This window comes from Puma concolor, chromosome D4, assembly GCF_028749965.1.
Source record: "Puma concolor isolate L17-30 chromosome D4, mPumCon1.1.hap2, whole genome shotgun sequence".
Lineage (NCBI taxonomy): Eukaryota > Metazoa > Chordata > Mammalia > Carnivora > Felidae > Puma > Puma concolor.
Window position 1 is genome coordinate 18,369,087 of NC_141679.1, and position 13,869 is coordinate 18,382,955.

Sequence of the window (13,869 nt, forward strand, 5' to 3'; positions counted from 1 at the left end):
TTCTTTTGCTCAACTCTGTCTGGCAAGACATTCAGGATTCCTGGCCCTCTTAAAGCCAGTAGTGACAAGCAAACAAATATCCCACATTTCTAAATGCCTCTAAAGGGAAAGTACTGGGTTGGTTGAGAACATGTCTTCCAAGCTACATCAATGTCTCCAGGAAGGATGCACAATGCTTTGAGGGCTGGGGAGGGAGGCAAGTGGTCAAGGGGTCGGAGCCCCACCAGCTGCCTCAGAATGTGCCCCTGGCAAAGTCAGTTTCCCCAGGGCAGGGGGCAGTGATATCTAGAGTGCTATCTGTCATAAGTGAAAGCATTTCCAGCAATCTTGGACCATCAGTTCATCTTTCCCCTGTTTTCTCTGGCTATTTCTTTGAAGATGTCTGAAGGGGCTATGGCAGTTGGGTTTAAAAATCCAGCGTGATATTCTACCTGTGTTTCTTTGCCGTAGGTCTAGAACCATCAATTGCACACCTTTCATTAGATACCATGGATCAAAACGGTTCACCAAAACTTAAAATAAGTGGCGAAAAGAGGCACCGAACCTGCTTGGGATTCTCTCTCTCCCTCTCGCTCTCCGCCCCTCCCCCACTCACACATGTGCGTATGTGCTCGTTCTCTCTCTGGCAAAATACGAATTAACTGAAAAAATAATGTTGCTACAGATTTGTTTCCTACATGTGTGTACGTTGGTTTTTGAAATATCTGGTAGTAGATATCAATTTTTGAAATATTTGGCTTCAATTATATATAATAAACAAACCAAATATCAAGGCTGTGTGGTCAGCACTATGTGTATACTTTCCCTTTAAAATTAAAAAAAAACCCATTTGTATTGTTATTATTTTTAATTCCAGCAGAGTTAACATATAGTATGTGTAAATTTCAGAAAAGGACGGAGGGTTGGGGAAAGCGTCTCTGGGCGACTAGGACCGGAGACCGGAACACAAGGGAGGGGCCAACGGGGTGAAAGCGGTTTCCTGGCGCAGGCGCAGAGACCGGTCACTAACTGGAGTTGCTCATTTCCAGGAGGGACGGAGATGCTCCAGGTAGGAACAGCTATGTCAGGATTTCAGTGAGTCCCCGCAGTCCATCCAGATCTGCGGGCAGAGGCGTCTCCTCATTCCTGGATGTGCAAAGCCCAACGCTCACGTTGGATCAGGGCGGAAGGCACCACTGCGCTGTTGGGGCATCTCGAGGGGTGACGATTTGGGGAGCAGGACTAGAAAAGCTAAAGGAGGCGCCCCGTTGAAGGCGCGAACATTGGTGCGGCATCTCCCGATGTGGCTGCTTGGCGACGGAAGTTAATAAAGCGGTGGCACAAACAAATCCAGCCTGGTTACCGAGCAAGCGGAAAGGGCCTCCCGAAATAGCTGGGGAAACTTCCAGATGTGTGTGCTGCAATCCCGCCGCTCGGCGGATGGGGCCCGCCTGGCCAGCGAAATCGGTGAGCATGATCAGTGTTAATGCAACTGAGGACATTAGAGTTTGTGTTTCCTTACGCCTTTGAGCCAACGTATTTAGTAACTGCCAGGGTCCCTGTAGGACTTTCATGGGCCCTCAGCACTTTTGCCTTCCTGGGCTCCTTCCTCCATAAATAAATAAATAAATAATAATTTATATAATTTAATATATAAACACACTTATATTAATATATTGCATATTTTTAATATATATAAATCACATTTTACAACTTCATTAGTATAAAGATGAATATAATCTAGGCTGGGTTCATTACAATATGCTCATTTTTTTCTTCTGATTTTGAAAGAAATAAAATTAAGCAATTTTTGTGGGTTTCTAAAAGTATCATGGGCCCCAGGCACTTTGCCCACTGTGACTAATGGATGTGTCGTCCTCTGTTTTTTTCCAGCAGTTTCTGTCTTCTTACCTCACTCCTGACCCCTCCTGACCACTTCAATGGTTTCTATCCAAATCGGCCTTTTCGCTAAGTCTGGAACCTTGCCTGTAAGGTGAAACTACGTTTCATCACTTGGAGGAGAGTTCAATTAAAAAAAAAAAAAAAGGATCAATAAATTGTCACATTGTTTTCTAAAATGGATTTGCTACTTTGAAAAAATATATATACCAACTCTACACTCAAAACAACTTTTCTTAAGAGCCAGAAGTTATGGTTTTCTACGAGTACGTACGCACCAAGCCCAAGAACTTTTCCTTTGGTTTCCTGAATCCCAAACCCAGGTTGTCTGTGTGGGATCCAAATCAGGGAGCACAGTGCTGTGGGCTGTACGATTCAGAAAATACCACAGTCCAGTGAGTCAACCCAGCCTTCCCGCCAGCCCACCCTTGAGCGACTAGTCAGTTCCTTCTTGATGGTAGATGCTGCCAGAATGTTGGCTTTCAGGTTAAAACAAAGCAAAATAAAAACCCACTATGTTTTCAGAAAAGAACTTTTCTCTTAGACTCCCTTATCTGTCCTCTGCTCTTTCCATGTGTTCACAATACGCCAGAAAAAGGTTAGTGGGGAGGGCTGATTTCTTCAGGAGACGGGAACTTTTTAAATTAAAAAAAATTTTTTTTTTCAACGTTTATTTATTTTTTGGGGGATAGAGAGAGACAGAGCATGAATGGGGGAGGGGCAGAGAGAGAGGGAGACACAGAATCGGAAACAGGCTCCAGGCTCTGAGCCGTCAGCCCAGAGCCTGACGCGGGGCTCGAACTCACGGACCGCAAGATCGTGACCTGGCTGAAGTCGGACGCTTAACCGACTGCGCCACCCAGGCGCCCCTAGGAGACAGGAACTTCGATCCACCCCTCGTCCACATCCTGGGTGAATGAGGAAAACAGAAAATAGAGGAATATTTTTGTAATCACCTAGAAATGTCAAATAGGAGTCAGAAGGAAGCCGACAACTGATGTAAGATACAGGCTGAGTATATATGAACATTTAAACTCATCAACGTCCTTTTTTCTGGGGTGAAAGAGTGAATTTTGGACCGAGTGGCAATCATTTGGCCCCCACTTGCCTGTCTACTCACATATCTCATTTTCTATACTTTTGCTCCAGCCCCCTCAGATTTTTTCATTATTCCATGAGCATGAGACTCTGTTCTTCCAGCTCAGTAGCGCGCATGTCACTACGTCTGCCTGGGATGTGCCCTCTCCCGAAGCTCCGTCATCTGAGCACCCCCTCCTTATCCTTCCGGACACGGCCACTATGCCCCTAGGGGACTGAGTGCACTCTTCTATTATGGCGCTTACCAAGGAAGATTGCAATTTGTTTGTTGATAAAGTCTGTCTTTTTTTCCCACCCAACCACACTGGAATTGCCTATTTTCTATTGTTGTGCCCTTGCAAGAAGCACGAAGCAAATACGATGGAACAGAACACAGGAGAGCAGTGTGCTCAGCAGGTGCTCACGAGGGGATGTTGGACGAGAAGGTGACCGTGGTTCCCTATATGGTGGCTCTCCTGAGGCTCAGTTCTACACGGGCAGAGCTGAGAAAGCAGGGCAGGACTCAGGAATTCACTCCAAAGGAAGCCCAGAGAGATAAAGACAGAAAACATACCCGTAGCTGGAGTTCGTGGAGAGGAGAAGAGAATGAAATGGAACAGAAAGAAATCCTTGGTGTAAGACAGGCATGAATACTTGCTTCAAATAATGAAAGAATTTCGTCTCCGTAATGAGAAGCACATCCTGTCCTTAGAACAAACTAAGAGAAGAAAAGTTACTGAATGTCAAGGCCAAAGAATCGGATGGATTTCAACGCAGCCGAAGCAAGTGCACGGGAGACACTTGAGGCCAGCTGCATACCTCTGCCGGGCACTGCTCAGCGTCAGAGATCAGTCTGTTGACTGTGTTCTCAGGGAAGCAGGAACCCAAGCGGCTCTACGTGTAAAACCAGAACTTAGGGGCCAGGCTATGGTGACCACCTGTCTCTGTTTACCTGGGACCGAGGGGTTACCTGGGACACAGGCCCTTCAGTGCTGAGGCCCAACAAATAAGCGCTGTGTATTCAACACTCATGAACCTTTCGTGAAAAAGGAACAAAAACGATTTGGAGAGGAAAAGAAGGCCTGTTGACAAAGATCTAGCCAAGTAAGGGAAGAATTAAAATGAAGAGGTCAATAATATGGAAGGCTTAGTACAAGAGATAGAAAGAAGCACTGTATATATTTATGTATAAAATTAAAATGAAACAGTGGTGGAGGTTATAATTCAGCAGGTGTCTTGGAAGGTGTATAAGCCTTAATGATGTAAAACTCCTAATAAAGCAAATAACAAATACCAGAGAGTGGAGAAAGGAAGGAATCAGATGGTCATGTACTGTGCTGACTTATCTTTCTTTTTTTTTTTTTAATTTTTTTAGTGTTTATTTATTTTTGACACACAGAGAGAGACAGAGCATGAGCGGGGGAGGGGCAGAGAGAGAGGGAGACACAGAATGTGAAACAGGCTCCAGGCTCTGAGCTGTCAGCACAGAGCTCAATGCGGGGCTCGAACTCACAGACCGTGAGATCGTGACCTGAGCCGAAGTCGGCCGCTTAACCAACTGAGCCACCCAGGTGCCCCTGACTTATCTTTCATAACAGGAAATCAATTCTGTCTAAAATTGAAAAAAAGTAGAGAAAAAGAAAGAAAAAAAAAACCCACACTGAATCCAGTTTCTTAATGGCTTTGCATCGTATTTTTACTGAGCCTCAAAAGGATTTTGGGGGAATGAACACACTTTATTGTAGAGAAACATTTATTTGAAGTTGCACTTGGATTTTTTTTAAAGATTTTTTTTCTTAAGTTTATTTTGAAAGGGAGAGAGACAGCATGAGTGTGGGAGGAGGGCAGAACGAGAGAGGGAGAGAGAGAGAAGCCCAAGCAGCTCTGCACTGTCAGCACAGAGCCTGATGCAGGACTTGACCCCACGAACCCTGAGATCATGTCCTGAGCCGAAATTAAGAGTTGGATGCTCGACCGACTGAGCCACCCGGGGGCCCCTAAAGATTTTATTTTTAAGTGCTCTCTACACCCAATGAGAGGGGCTCAAATTCACAACCCCAAGATCAAGAGTCACATGCTCTGCTGACTGAGCCAGCCAGGTGCCTCTGATTTCTTTTTTCTATTTATTTATTTATTTATTTATTTATTTATTTATTTATTTATTTATTTAAATTTTTAAAATTTATTTTTGAGACAGAGAGAGAGAGAGCATGAGCAGGGGAGGGGCAGAGAGAGAGAGGGAGGCACAGAATCCGGAAGCAGGCTCCAGGCTCCGAGCCGTCAGCACAGAGCCCGACGTGGGTCTCGAACTCACAGACTGTGAGATCATGACCTGAGCTGATGTTGGATGCTCAACCGACTGAGCCACCCAGGCGCCACACTTTTTTTTTTTTTTTTTAACCTTTTAAAGAAGTATTAAATTATAAACTTACTCTTAAAAATCCCATCTGTCCTATTTGCTTTTCATCTTTTATCTATATTTCTCTCTTTATTCACCTAGCTAGCCACATAGAAAGTTGGGAATAGTGGCGACTAAATATTGAGATTTCTTGCTCTTAGGTGTTTGGATCTAGGTTGGAAGAGAATAACAATTCTTCTCTGTGCCTTTTCAGTATTTTTAAATTTAAAAAGTATCGTGATGGCTAATTTTTCTTTTTTTTTTTTTTTCGTGATGGCTAATTTTTGTGTCACCTTAGCTAGGCCATAGAACCCAGATACTTGGTCGAACATTATTCTAGATATTTCTGTGAAATTATTTTTTAGATGAGGTTAAATTTAAATCAGTAGATTTCAAGGAAAGCATATTATTAGCCTCTGTGATAGGATTGGGCCTCATCTAATCAGGTGAAGGCTTTACTATAAAAAGGCTGATCTCCCCAGAAAAAGAGGGGATTCTGCCAGCAGACTGTCTCTGGGTTTAAACTGCAACTTGCTGGCCTACCCTGTAGATTTTAAACTTGCCAGGCTCCCTAGTTGTCTGAGCCGTTTCCTTAAAAATCTCTCTCTCTCCCCCATGCATATATGTACCTGCTATTGGTCTGTTCTCTGGGAAATCCTGACCAATACAAACACCTCGCACACATGCACAATTTCAATAAAAATAATCATATATCACGATTCCTGTTTATAAAAAGTTAAACCTTTCATATGAGAAGAGAGGTTCTGAGAAATGGAGGAATATTTCCCAGGGACTTCCATAGGCCCCTCCCGCAGCTGGTTATTGGTGGAGCGGAGACCAAAACCTGTGAATACTGACTCAAGATCTTCCCTTCCCTTCCACTGGGCTCTGATTATTCCTGTATAATTAGTTTCTTGTGGGAGGGTAGGGTGAGAGGCTTTCATTTTTTCATCCCATTCCCTTCTGTAGTGTTTACATTATGTTTTCTTTATCAATTGCATGAATTACTTTTTTTTTTAGAAATAATAATTCCAGAACATAGTTTAAATTAAAAAGGAAAGGATGCTTAGTGCCATTGACTCGTACACTTAAACATGGTTTAAAAGGTAAATTTCAGGGGCGCCTGGGTGGCGCAGTCGGTTAAGCGTCCGACTTCAGCCAGGTCACGATCTCGTGGTCTGTGAGTTCGAGCCCCGCGTCGGGCTCTGGGCTGATGGCTCAGAGCCTGGAGCCTGTTTCCGATTCTGTGTCTCCCTCTCTCTCTGCCCCTCGCCCGTTCATGCTCTGTCTCTCTCTGTCCCAAAAATAAATAAACGTTGAAAAAAAAGTTAAAAAAAAATAAATAAAAGGGAAATTTCATGTTATATACATTTAAAAACAATGTTTAGTTAGTTATTTTTGAGAGAGAGGGAGAGAGAATCCCAAGCAGGCTCTGGGCCTGGGCAGAGCCAGATAGGGGGCTTGATCTCATGAACAGTCAGATCATGACCTGAGCCAAAATCAAGAGTTGGATGCTTAACCAACTGAGCCACCCAGGCGCCCCTGTGTTATATACATTTTAACAAGACAGAGAGGGAGAGAGGGGGAGAGGGAAGGAAAGAAGGAAGGAAGGAAGGAAGGAAGGAAGGAAGGAAGGAAGGGAGGGAGGAAGGAAGAAAAAAGAAGAAGAAAAAGAGGGGGCAGGAAGGGGTGGGGAGAACATCTTAGATGGTTAAATGTAGGACCGAAAACAAATGTGTAAAAATTATTCTACTTTTCCTGAAACTGTCCCCCCAAATGTAGAGTTTTTTTTGCTAAAAAGCAACACATGCCACCCAGACAACTAAAGAGCCCTCTTAAGCAATGAAAGACGAAAAGAACAAACTTTGGTGGCAATATTTTTTTGCCCCCTTTCACATCCCACAGAAGCCCCCCCCCCCCCCCCCCCCCCCCCGGGACTGCACTGCAGAGATTAACCGGCAAAAAGCATGTCTGCGGGTGCACCTCAGCAGACCATTCCCGGGGGCTGGGACGCCAGCAGTAGGACGTATCTGGAGCGGTGCCCACGTCGTTCCTTCTCTCACCGTCCCGTTAACACTCGAGACCAAAGAGGGGCGCCTGGGCGGCTCAGTTGGTTAAGCGTCCGACTCTTGATTTCGCTCAGGTCACGATCTCGCGGTTCGTGGGATGGAGGCCCGCGTGGGGTTCGGCGCTGACGGTGTGGGGCCCGCTTGGTTGGGATTCTTTCCCTCCTTCTCGAGCCCCTTCCCTGCCCGTGCTGGTTCTCTCTTTCTCCCCAAATAAATAAAGCTTTAAAAAGAATTCAGGACAAAACAAAAACCTCCTGGGCCCGGGCTCTGTGTGTTAGAACCGGCACCTGCTGGCTTTCCCTGGCCACGTGCCTGCAGGAGTGAAGAGGGAAGGGGGGGTGAGGGCCACACTCTACAGCACTGGGATGCCAGGGCTTGCACTGCGGCCAGGCTGGAACCATCTAGAAAGCAGAGCTCTTCCCGTCCTGTTAGTCAGCTGCCTCATACTTCGAATGGCATTTTTGTCGAGGGGGCCCCATCTGACCTGCCTCTTGCCTTTCTCTCTCAGGCTTCATTTTCTGGCCCCTCTGTGTCCCTCACGCAGGACTCCTTCACCCAATGACCTTCACCCTGGCTGCCCTCACCTCTGCTCGGAGGGGACGGACCTGATGCAGACATTTGAACCCAGTTTTTTCCTTCCATCATGGTAAAGTACACATGACATCGAAGTTACTATTTTAACTAATTTTTTTTTTAATTTTTTTTCAACGTTTATTTATTTTTGGGACAGAGAGAGACAGAGCATGAACCGGGGAGGGGCAGAGAGAGAGGGAGACACAGAATCGGAAACAGGCTCCAGGCTCTGAGCCATCAGCCCAGAGCCTGACGCGGGGCTCGAACTCACGGACCGCGAGATCGTGACCTGGCTGAAGTCGGACGCTTAACCGACTGCGCCACCCAGGCGCCCCTTAACTAATTTTTTAAAACATTTTTTTCAAATGTTTATTTAGTGTTGAGAGAGAGAGAGAGAGAGACAGAGTGTGAGCAGGGAATGGGCAGAGAGAGGGGAAGACACAGAATTTGAAGCAGGCTTTAGGCCCTGAGCTGTCAGCACGGAGCCCGACGCGGAGCTTGAACTCTTGAACTGCGAGATCATGACCTGAACCGAAGCTGGACGCTTAACCGACTGAGCCACCCAGGCGCCCCTATTTTAACTAATTTTAAGTGGACAATTCAGCGGCATTCAGGCCATTGGAAAGGTTATGCTTGACATGACTTTTGGCGCAGGGGACATTTTGAGGCAGCTGTTGGATTCCCTAATTTCCCCCCAATGTTATTACTTGTAAAAATCCCAAGAGAACAGGGCAATGAACAGCCATTCACTTAGACTCTCCATTTGTTAACATTTCCCTTCACTGCTCACTCTCTCTCGCTGGGTGTTCTAGTTTGGTTTTGCTGAAGCATTTGAAATGAAGTCACAGACATCACGGTGACAGCTCACTGCTAATGCTGCTCTGTGTATCTCTTAAACGCAAGGACACTCTGGTCGAAGCACACAAGCTCTTGTTGGTCTGTTTGCTTTACGTTTTTTTTACATTTATTTATTTATTTTGAGAGGGAGAGCACAAGCAGGGGAAGGGCAGAGAGAGAGAGGAAGAGAGAGAATCCCACACAGTCACTGCACTGTCAGCACAGAGCCCGATGTGGGGCTGGAACTCAAGAACCATGAGATCATGACCTGAGCTGAAATCAAGAGTCAGATGCTGAACCGACTGAACCACCCAGGCGCCCCTTGTTTGTTTGTTTTTATAGCTCAGGATCCTAAGATCCCATGGTGTTTAGTCGTCACGTTTCCTTAGTATCATTGAACCTAGAACACATACAGTGTGTGTGTGTGTGTGTGTGTGTGTGTGTATGTATGTGTGTTTCTTGACATTATCACTTCTGAAGAGTCCAGGTCACTTATTTTGCAGAACATCCCTTGATTTCTTTCCTTATGTTTGGATTTAAGCATTACCAGTATGAAGCACGAAGTACGAATTTAAGCATTATCAGTATGGAGTTGATTATTTCCACACCAGCTGGTGTACTGCAATCCAATTCTGATACTAACCACCTGGAGTTGGCCCAGAGCCCACAGGTACAGGGCACAGTCCCCAACAGAAGTGCCTTCCCTTCACATATCAGCCGTAAGTTCAGGGGATCCTCAGGCCACACCCATACTTGACCAAATGGCTGCAAATTCAGGGATTCTTAGGACACCCTTAAGTTCAATAATTCCCTGGAATGACTCAGAGTTGAGCAAAGTGTTATTGCAGAGGAGGAAAAATAATTTCCCTTCTATCTTTCGAGATTCTTGGCTGAGACCTCCTCCCGTCCCCCGTACATACATAATAAAAGGTTAGCAGGAGAAAACCTAACAGAAGCTTAATAACATGTGCGCCTCCTATATACAAGGAGAGACCCAGAATTGAGTAACTCCCCAGAATGGCCCAAGCCACCGTCTTAAGTACTATTAATAGCTAAAGAACAAAGGAGGTGGGGGGCAAAGTTATAGGAGGTTATCAAGCAAAGCACAGTAAACAAGGGTAGGGTTGTTATGAAGATCTAAGTCTATGCCTTCTCCACTGATAAAGATCCTAGAGATTGAATCAGCCTTCTCTTCCTGGTACAGAGAGGGAGCCACCCTTACAAATGGAGGTTCCCCTTAGACATGTAAATGTCTCTTACAAAAGGGTTGGTTTTAAGACTTTCTCCCGGGGGGCGCCCGGGTGGCTCCTTTGGTTAAGCTTCCAACTTCCGCTCAGGTCATGATCTCATGGTCTGTGAGTTCGAGCCCCGCATTGGGCTCTGTGCTGATGGCTCAGAGCCTGGAGCCTGCTTCAGATTCTGTGTCTCCCTCTCTTTCTGCCCCTCCCCCGTTCATGCTCTGTCTCAAAGATAAATAAACATTTTTAAAAAATTTAAAAAAAAACAAGACTTTCTCCCAAGTTTACGATTTAAAAAAAAAAAAAATTACCAGCTCAAGCCAATCCTTATGCCAAAGAGGCATATTTTGGGATGGTAAATTCTGCTCTCCTTCACTATACTTATTATTATCATTTTATTATAAAGGACCTGGTGGCTGGGGCATCTGGGTGGCACAGTCGGTTGGACATCCAACTCTTGATTTAGCTCAGGTTATGATCTCATGGTTTGTGGGGTATGCCCCTCATGGGGTTCTGCACTGGCAGCATGGAGCCCACTTAGGATCCTCTGTCTCCCTCTCTGCCTCTGCCCTCTCCCATGCTCTAAGAATAAATAAATAAACTTAAAATCATTTTTTTGAATTGTATAAAAAGGAGCCCAGTCAAGGTGGCTGCCTCAAAACGTCTTTGCTTTAGCCTCGTCAGTAAGGACAGTGCTGATGTTGATTACTACATCTCATAAAGTTTGACATTAAGTACCTGTCAAAGCAATATTTTGACATCAGTATTCTCTTCGGTTCAAAAATTTCTTCCAATCCACAAAGTCAGTATAATGTACCCTTTTAATTCTAAGTGTGAAGAGATTTTTCAAGAAGAGTCTCTGGCAGACTCCCTTCATGTCTCATGAACTTGAATGGGTCACTAAGCTCGAAGCCGGTCACTGCCAAGAGGAGTCACGTTGACATGACAGGCTTAGACCAGTGGTTTTGAAACTTGCGTCATGACCTACGAGTGGCTTGAGAAATCAACTGTAGTGGGTGAGAATCAACATTAGAAAAAGAAATAGAAGAAACATATTAAAGTATAACGCACATTGTAAAGGTGTAAATGTAAATCAAAACATTTTTAAAGCATGTTTTCCGTTTTCTATAAAAAGTGCATAGAATGGGGGCGCCTGAGTGGCTCAGTCGGTTAAGTGTCTGACTTTGGCTCAGGTCAGGATCGTGGGTTTGAGCCTCGCGTCGGGCTCTGTGCTGATAGCTCAGGGCCTGGAGCCTGCTTCAGAATCTGTCCTGGGCTCTCTCTGCCCCTGCCCTGCTTGTGCTCTGTCTCTAAAATAAACTTAAAAAAAAAAAAGAAAGAAAGTGCATAGAACGCACGTGTGTGTGTGTGTGTGTATGCGCGCTAGGTTGCCATATGAAATTTGTTTCTTTCTCTGGGGTGCAATCTAAAAAATTTGTAGTCTCAGATTAAATTTTGAGCTGGGGATAGAGCCACCGTCTTTGAGGGGTAGAGACCTGAACAAAATACAGGTCTGTTAGGAAGAGAGGAAGAAGAGATATTGAATACTTAAGCAGCAGAAATTACGTCTTCTGGTATCTTTTTTTCTTTCTTTCACAGTGAATTTTCCATACTTTCAGACCCCAGTTGATGAAAACATGCCATTTGGCCTACATTGAAGGATCACAGATATTCATGCAAACATAAATCTTCTGGGGCTGTCCAATTAGGAGGAACTAAAATACAAAAGAGAAGTTACTGGTTCTCTTTTGGAGATAGGCAGCAGGAATAGGAACAGGGATCCCCCTAAATAATTGCCAGACTTAGAAAAAAAGAAATTAGTTCTACATTTCCAGTAGACATTAACAAGTACATAATCTGCCAGAACAGAGCGAATGTTTGTACTCATCAATGCAGTATCGCCACACTGAAATTATTTAAAATTTAAACATATTAGATGAGGCCCCAGCTAACTGGTTGTGTGAGCTGTCAGGCAAAGGTCGATGAGTGTAGTTTGGTTGGTTCTCAGAATCAAAACCTTTGAGGATAAGAAAGGAATTTTATTGCCAAAAACTGTTTCTGGGCACCCCTGTTAAGCCAAGTTCTTAAACCTCTATAGCAATGAACAGATTCAATTTCAATTAATAATTTTGGTACGGGAATCACTTGTAAATGTCAGGAAATGAAGACATTTCACAAACCTCAGAAACCGCATGTAAAAGAGTTTACAACTAGGGGCGCCTGGGTGGCTCAGGTCATGATCTCGCGGTCCGTGAGTTCCAGCCCCGCGTCGGGCTCTGTGCTGGCAGCTCGGAGCCTGGAGCCTGTTTCGGATTCTGTGTCTCCCTCTCTCTCTGACCCTCCCCCCGTTCATGCTCTGTCTCTCTCTGTCTCAAAAATAAATAAACATTAAAAGAAATTTTTTTAAGAGTTTACAACTAAACGTGGAGGTCCAATTTTTTTTAAATCAAAAAGCCTGTGAGGTTGATCCTTTGACACAAGAAGAGGGTCTTACATTCTCTTTAGCCCAGGATGTCCTAAGTGATACACCTCACAGCTCCTCACCAGCCAGGAAGAGACTGGATTTGACTAGACAGTTTCCCAGATAAACACCGTATCAAATTGGTCTGTTTCTAATTTGGTCAGGAGTTTCTGCAACAAAAGCCTCTTTCTTTCCTTGGCTGTTTCCTTCACTGGAAAATTCATGGGATTCACGCAACCACCCCATTGACTTGTATATGTGTAGAATGACCTTTAAGGTTCACGCTTTTATCATACCTGGGTATTAGGAGCTGGGTAATTTTTGGCTGAAGATCAGATTACTCAATTAGTAGATATAAAGGCCTGTTTGTTTCACATCTCTACCAAAGAATGTTTAAAGTGGAGAGGGGGCAGGTGTGGAAACGCAAAACAAAACAACCCATTCGAGGATCTATTTTATGGCCTAGAATAAAAATCCCCTTTCTCTCCTTCCAGATTAGCACCCATTCCAGCTAGCTTTCGGAAACTTACACACAAACATTTACTTAAGGTCGTGCCACAACTTCGTGGAAACTGAGCGGTTTGATCTTTGAGGGACACAGCTGGTAACCAAGCATTTGCTGGATTTCCTAGTCAGTCGGAGAGGCTTTTCAGTTCAGATGTCTTAAAAGGCAGCATGAGAATATTTGAAAAGTATATATTATCTCTCCTCTGGATCCTTCCCACATTGTTGAGACATCGGAATAACTTTGCATTTCCCTGGTTAGATTTTGTAGTATTTTCTGTCCAAACAGTTTAAGTCCCCAAACTTCTCCACTTCATTCCTGCTCCCCCCCACCCCCGCCCCATAGGTTTCCAGTGTGGATTCAGTGTACCTCGGGCTCAGGGTTAGAGAATTCTTCCAATCCAGTTCCAGTAAGTGTCCATGTCTTTAAAATCACAGGAGAACAAACACTAAGTCTGGGATACCTTTGGTTGTCAGGGTTTTCGTAGGGGTGTTTCGCTTAACGAAAGAAGGACTTTGGGAACTAGGAGAATGGGGGAGGAACGTACTTAGTAATAGTGGCTACAATTTATTCCCTGCTTACCACGTCCCAGGCACTGAACAACATTTTACGTGTATTATTTCATTTTAATCTTTACCTATGATGTGGGTATTATTTAGCCTTCAAATATCTTAGAGCTTAAGTACGTTGATCAACATCACACATCTAGTATATTCTTCATCTTAACCTTCTTGAAGATGGAGACGTTTTGTTGTTCCTCATTATGTATTCAAAACCCAGACCCATGCCTGGTATGCGGTAGGACCTCCATAAACATTTACTGAATGAATGAA

The 13,869-nt window shown here is 44.5% G+C and overlaps 1 long non-coding RNA gene across 2 annotated transcripts; it reads left to right on the forward strand.

Moving 5' to 3' along the window:
* The first annotated feature begins 1,003 nt into the window (after positions 1-1,003).
* Positions 1,004-2,059, forward strand: LOC147574738 (uncharacterized). Of its 2 annotated transcripts, none has more exons than XR_015243280.1 (2): positions 1,004-1,446; positions 1,873-2,059. It is a non-coding gene; the product is annotated as an uncharacterized LOC147574738 (long non-coding RNA). The 2 variants fall into 2 exon arrangements; XR_015243281.1 differs by having other exon boundaries at positions 1,876-2,059.
* Positions 2,060-13,869: the final 11,810 nt, after the last annotated feature.